Genomic DNA, 7,322 nt, shown 5'->3' on the forward strand with positions numbered 1-7,322 from the left:
GTTTTTTACCTTTAAACCGCATAAACATTTCATTACACCAAATACACCAAATTATGTTCTTTTTAGCAGCATCATATGACCCCTTTAAGGGGTGGTAATATTATAATGAGATCCCTTTGGGATCAAGGGAGCGTCACCAAGGGAGCGAAATCTGACATGCTCGTTTTATCAGACGCTTGCAGAAAAAGGCTTCCAAAAACAAAGTTACTGGGTTAATCTTTTTCACGTTTCCTTGGTTGGTAGATGCACTGGGGACCTGATTATAGCACTTAAAACCTGGAAAAGTCCGATTTTCATGATATGTCACCTTTAATACTATCCATAAAGCTTCTAGGGAAGGCAAATATTAGTCAAATAACTATAACATCATAACCTACAAATCAATTATAGAAATATCTATATATAAAACTACTTATGTATTTATATTATAATGTAATAAAAACGTTTTAAAAAATACTATAATTTTTACCGTGTGGACAAAAAATGTCTTGAAATTCTTGGCCTCGGGACGCAACTCTGGAGACCATGGAATTTCCCCCTTTAGTACTTTATTCACAGGATCCACATAATATAGATGTGGCCCTTCTGTCAGTAAAAGCTGACGGCGTCGAGCAAACAGTCCCTGTGAAAAATGACAAACAAGAAAGGGTCAAAAACATTTACTGTCATTACCAACTGCAGCCAAAAGAGGGTGCTATTTGTTTTCGTATTCAACTCTTTAAAAAAAAGAAAGAAAACATGCACCTGTTTTTCACTCTAGATACCATAAAAGATAAGAGCTAGGGAGAATTTTTTTTTTTACCTTTCGTTTGTTAACTGGTCCCATTTTATATATCAAGTTATTTTCAACAAACTGGTGCCTTTAAGACAGAAAAAAATAGCAGATGTTAATGAATAACAAGCTGGCAGTTAGTGCTACTTATTGTTGTTGAAAACAGAACTATAATGATCAAGAGTTCATTTTACAACATGCTATAAAAAAAACCTAACAGGAAATGCAAGAGATAAAAAATATCATTATTAGCACATACACACGCAACCCTTTATAATCTCTATTACTATGTGTAATAACAAAATGAATGTGTGTTTAAACTGCGCTGTCACTACAGGATGGCAATTTAATATTTAACCAGAATGAACATTTATGAGCAAGAAAACAAATTTCTGAATGAAGGTTATAACATACCAAGGGTTGCCACTTGTTTGCTTCTGCAGCAGAAGTCGTTTCTCCTCACTGGAGAACTGCAGGTCCAGCTCAAAGGAGTTGCTGTCCAGGTCATGGATGTACTGCTCAATATTGCTGCAGGATCTCAGTGGGACGATCTGAGATGAGCTGGATGGGACCACCTGCAGGCTGCTGAACTGACTGAGGAGATCTTCATACTGGGGGATTCAAATAAAACAGCAAATCAGTACACAGTGACAAGACCCAGCGAGCCTGCACTTATGAGCTCACAATTTGTACTATTAATAGAAACTTAAATATTTAACTTTAATTTAACCTGAACTTGTGGCCGATTTTATTTTGTATCAAAAAGTGAAAAAGAATATTAAATGATAAAAAAAAAAAAAGATGTCAGGGCTTGATTTTAGCACCATCTCTAGCTCACAGCAGGTTGACGGTCAGGAGAGGGTATAAGGATGTTCTGCACAAGCCGTCAAGCTGACGTCATTAGAAGAAACACCATTCTAGATGGGAAGCAAATTTTCAGATTTTGACGATATTACGAAGACAAAGTAATTTTCAGTGGATTAACTTGCCCGGGTTATTTGTTCACCACAAGACTAGTAAGGTGTGCTAAGTAAATAGGATCAATTTTGATTTCATCCAGACTTAAAAGAAACATGAAACGTTAGCTGTAAAGTTGAACCCAGTTTTTATAGGTTTAATAAGTGGTCAATTTTGATTTCTTAATGCATGAGGCTATTTTCAAAAACAAAACAAACAAAGCAAAACAAAACAAAAAACACGATGCAACAAAAAAAACACCAAACGAAACACAAAACAAAGATACAAAACTAAAATAAAAATCATAACAAAAAACAACCGAACAAAACAAAGAAACAAAAAAAAACCATGACAAAAACAACCAAACGAAACACAAAACAAAGAAACAAAAATAACAAAATAAAAAACATGACAAAAACAAACAAACGAAACACAAAACAAAGAAACAAAAATAACAAAATAAAAAACATGACAAAAACAAACAAACGAAACACAAAACAAAGAAACAAAAATAACAAAATAAAAAACAGAACAAAAACAACCAAACGAAACACAAAACAAAGAAACAAAATAAAAAACAGAACAAAAACAACCAAACAAAACAAAGAAACAAAAACAACAAAATAAAAATCATAACAAAAAATAACCCAAAATAAAACAACACAAAAAAAAAAGAAAGAAAAAAACAACAACAAAAACCAATCAAAAACACTGTTTATATGTAATTTTTCACAGTATTGTGCATAATAGGTATGATAAATGTAACTAACATTGCCATAGTAGTCTTCATCATCTTCAGCCATGGCTGGTAGGTAAGGGGTCAGCTTGGGTGGAGTCTGAACCGGCAAGTTCTCCCATGAGATTGTCTCAAAGAACATGTGGCCTTTCAGTGGATTGAACCCACCCATTTCCTCACATCCTAGCCGCTTTCTAGGGTCCAAAGACTGAAATCAGAAGGAAAACAATGAGTGTGCTTCAACACACTCGTGCGGCCCGAAAGTGATGATAGGCAATGGAAACAAAGATTCTTACCAACAGTCGCTGCACCAGATCTTTAGCTTTAGGGAAGAACTTCTCAGGAAATTCATATTCCAGCTTTATTATCTTTTGGAAAATCAAGTACTCGTTCCTATTAAAAGACAAAAGTAAATGATTAACTGAACTAAATCAATATCAACTGAATGGTTTGCAGCGAAGAGCTCTGAATCAGCTGAGAGAACGAAAGGGTTAAGTTAGTCACGTGGTTGAGTGTTTTGTTTTCAACTGCCGTCCAAGCCAATGTATTGGTTGTAATGTAACCAAAACGGCAAGCGGGTCATGTGACCCAGTGGTTGGGGTTTCCTCAGAAGCCCTCTGTACTGTCTACACAAACAAGTCATAAACACCAAAGCCAACACTTCCTGTTATTTCACACCATGTTTTTTTAAAACTGCAATTACAACAGTGATCAACCACCAGCACTTCAGTTGAAGTGCAAAGCATCATCACCACATTATTTTGAATGTTTAATTGAACTAAAGCTGAATTGATCAATAACTTACCCGGCTCTAAACGGAGGTAATCCAGCCACCAGCTGGTAGATTATACAACCCAGTGCCCAGAGGTCAGAACTAAAAGAGAAATATCACAGAAAATAAAACAATTTCAATGCAACTTATTCAAATCTTAATCTGGTAATATTGCACATTAAATGCCAAAACCTTTTGCAGGCTGATTTTTCCATCAGCAGCTCTGGAGAAACGTACTGTGCAGTGCCAACAAAAGAATTGGCTCTTGCTGTAAAGACAAATCTTGATATTAGAGCAGATTTAGGTGGGCAAAACATCATTACATATCTTCAGTGGCCGTATCCGCACTGGCTGACAACTCATATATGTGCACAAAGAAAAATGATAGACTGTCCCATATTTATGTTATTTGAGAGCTGTTGTGAGTGTATCTATAGATAACAAACGCTTCATGCCTGACCTACAAGGGGGTTGAAGGAAGTTAACGACAGTCGTTAGGAAAAAACAACAACCAGAGCAAAGCAATTCCACGAAATATTTAATAATGGTGCGTTACTTTGAACGCTGTCTGCTGATAACTGTTTTGCTGTCCCGAAGTCCATAATTTGAATGTGCATGTCTTCGCTCAGTAAAATGTTCTCTGGCTTAAGGTCCCTAAATAAAAATAAATGAATAAATAAAAATTCAAATGAATATTTAAAAATGCATTACGAAATTATTCCTAGGGTCATATTGTTGGTCAAAAGTGTAAATTACCTGTGAATAATTCCCATTGCGTGCAAATACTCGAGTGCACAAACTATCTCAGCAGTGTAGAATCTTGTGCAAGTCTCATCAAATGAGCCTATTTTGCGAATGTATCTAAGTAGTTCTCCATTCTTTGCATAACTGAGGGCGAAATCTGATGGATTAGAAGTTAAGAACATTTTAACAAAGTAATAATGAGTTTAACAAACACACACTTGATTTCATTTCACAGTTTCACAGCTCAACACCACAGTTTTACTCTGAAAAGGATACATAATTTATGTGAATCTTGAAACGTGAAGTAGAGCTTTACGAAAAAGGGATGACCTATGCTTGACAATATATCCTTCTCTCTGATCACATAGAACACTTCCTGTTATTTCACACCATGTTTTTTTAAAACTGCAATTACAACAGTGATCAACCACCAGCACTTCAGTTGAAGTGCAAAGCATCATCACCACATTATTTTGAATGTTTAATTGAACTAAAGCTGAATTGATCAATAACTTACCCGGCTCTAAACGGAGGTAATCCAGCCACCAGCTGGTAGATTATACAACCCAGTGCCCAGAGGTCAGAACTAAAAGAGAAATATCACAGAAAATAAAACAATTTCAATGCAACTTATTCAAATCTTAATCTGGTAATATTGCACATTAAATGCCAAAACCTTTTGCAGGCTGATTTTTCCATCAGCAGCTCTGGAGAAACGTACTGTGCAGTGCCAACAAAAGAATTGGCTCTTGCTGTAAAGACAAATCTTGATATTAGAGCAGATTTAGGTGGGCAAAACATCATTACATATCTTCAGTGGCCGTATCCGCACTGGCTGACAACTCATATATGTGCACAAAGAAAAATGATAGACTGTCCCATATTTATGTTATTTGAGAGCTGTTGTGAGTGTATCTATAGATAACAAACGCTTCATGCCTGACCTACAAGGGGGTTGAAGGAAGTTAACGACAGTCGTTAGGAAAAAACAACAACCAGAGCAAAGCAATTCCACGAAATATTTAATAATGGTGCGTTACTTTGAACGCTGTCTGCTGATAACTGTTTTGCTGTCCCGAAGTCCATAATTTGAATGTGCATGTCTTCGCTCAGTAAAATGTTCTCTGGCTTAAGGTCCCTAAATAAAAATAAATGAATAAATAAAAATTCAAATGAATATTTAAAAATGCATTACGAAATTATTCCTAGGGTCATATTGTTGGTCAAAAGTGTAAATTACCTGTGAATAATTCCCATTGCGTGCAAATACTCGAGCGCACAAACTATCTCAGCAGTGTAGAATCTTGTGCAAGTCTCATCAAATGAGCCTATTTTGCGAATGTATCTAAGTAGTTCTCCATTCTTTGCATAACTGAGGGCGAAATCATATATATATATATATATATATATATACACATATATAATATAATATAATATAATGCCCATTACTTGCATATTCCTTTCCTGTGGCCAGTTCCTTTGCAAGCACAACCTGCAATTCAAATGTGTACAGCTATTACAACAAATCAATGAAGTCATCGTAAAACTTTATTGTTATTAAACTACCAAAAATATCTGTCACTGAACTGGCTAGTTGGGACCCCCCAAAAAAATATAAATTTGTTTTAAAATTGTTCATTATTAAATAAATATTAAACATTTTATTGCAAAGTCTGCTGACATGCAGGCTACTAAAACAAAAAATTGTACCCACCGTTGAGAAGGAACCCTCTCCTAAAATTTTGCCAAAGCTGAAATCCTCCTTCTTGCGTGATTGTGGAGGCTTGATGGTAGACGTCTTTGGCTGAGCACTTGCCTCACCCCCGCGGACCTCCATACTGAGACAATGAGGAAGGCTGGAGTTGAGCGGAGTCCTTACCATTGATGAAAAGCACAGGGACACAACGCCACGCTAGGCTGGATGGGAGCAGCATCTTACTGAACGAACAAAACACACACAGAGAGCAAACATGACACAGACTCAGACATGCGGCTGCATGTGCGATGAGGAACAAAACCACCTTGGAGGCAGTAACCAGCAGCTGATAAAGTACAGTACAGCTTCCGCAGAGGGGAGGGCTGTGTTTGTTTTCACCCAGGATTACGAGTACTCGCATTCATTCACTCAGACCTGCCTTTGTTTACGCTGCAGAGAACGCAAAATATTTACCCTGATGAAGTTACAAAAACATCATTTTTGCTCCACGGTTTTGGTTAAGTGTAACCACAATTTTGATGCTGACCACATGTGCTGTACCTCAACAAAACTCACGAGGTGATCGTTTGAAGGTGCTCTTAGTTATTTTTTTTTTAACTTATTAATAAGTTTACACAAATAGTTTTAAATCACTACAATCTTATCAGTAGCCTAATAAAACAAAAACCATTGCTTCTGGACAAAATACGAGTCCATAATCCATAATAACGCTTTCTCAGTAAAAAGTCCATCCCCTGTTGTCCTCTCACATCAAAATCCATCAATTTATTTTGTTTGGAACTGTTTTTGAAAAGGCTTTGCTTGTAAGCAGTGCTTGATCTGGGCATATTTCTCTCCTGATTCAGACGAGGTGACTTTTTTTACTGGAGAAAGCAGTATTATGAATAGAGGACTCGTGTTTTTTTTTACATGAAAAATGTTTTATTGATGGATTTGTTTCTTACAGACACACATCTTTTCATTACACAAGATGTTAACTGATGGACTGGAGTCATGTGGATTACTTGTGGATTATTGTGATGTTTTTATCAGCTGTTTGGACTCTCATTCTGACGGCACCCATTCACTGCAGAGGATCCATTGGTGAGCAAGTGATGTAATGATCCATTTCTCCAAATCTGTTTCTGATGAAGAAACAAACTCATCAACATTTTGGATGGCCTGAGTTTGGGTGAGCCCATATTCAGCAAATTTTCATTTTTGGGTGAATATTGGATGCTTACTTTAAATAACATCCAAGCAAGTACAGTAGAGTTCTTTCTTGTAGGCAAATCTACATCTTTATTTATTTACTTGTAAATGCCATTTTATGTTTATATGGGGCAATGTCGCATTTAGATAAGACTATCAGTGTCTATCTTCACAAAGAGGAACCTGAGAGACAAGACTAATTATAATTCATCTATCCAGTTAGGAGCATGTTGTTTACTGGACTGCTAGACCACTGCTATATGTATGTATGTATCTTTTATACATAAAGGTATATCTGTATCAACATGAGGCAGTTTAGCTTTAAGATAACACCCGAAGCCATGCAAATAAAGGAAGACCTGCTTCCCCAACGCAGGCTGATCACTCTTCATTTGTTTACTATGAGAAATGTGGAGAGAGAGAGAAAAACATA

At 36.3% G+C, this 7,322-nt stretch overlaps 1 pseudogene; it reads right to left on the reverse strand.

Annotated features, from left to right (window-relative positions):
• LOC107719175 (3-phosphoinositide-dependent protein kinase 1-like) overlaps positions 1–6,240 on the reverse strand; it is a 9,302-nt pseudogene extending 3,062 nt beyond the window's left edge.
• Positions 6,241–7,322: the final 1,082 nt, after the last annotated feature.

This window comes from Sinocyclocheilus rhinocerous, unplaced genomic scaffold (genome assembly GCF_001515625.1).
Source record: "Sinocyclocheilus rhinocerous isolate Xijiao unplaced genomic scaffold, SAMN03320098_v1.1 scaffold2982, whole genome shotgun sequence".
Classification (NCBI taxonomy): Eukaryota; Metazoa; Chordata; class Actinopteri; order Cypriniformes; family Cyprinidae; genus Sinocyclocheilus; species Sinocyclocheilus rhinocerous.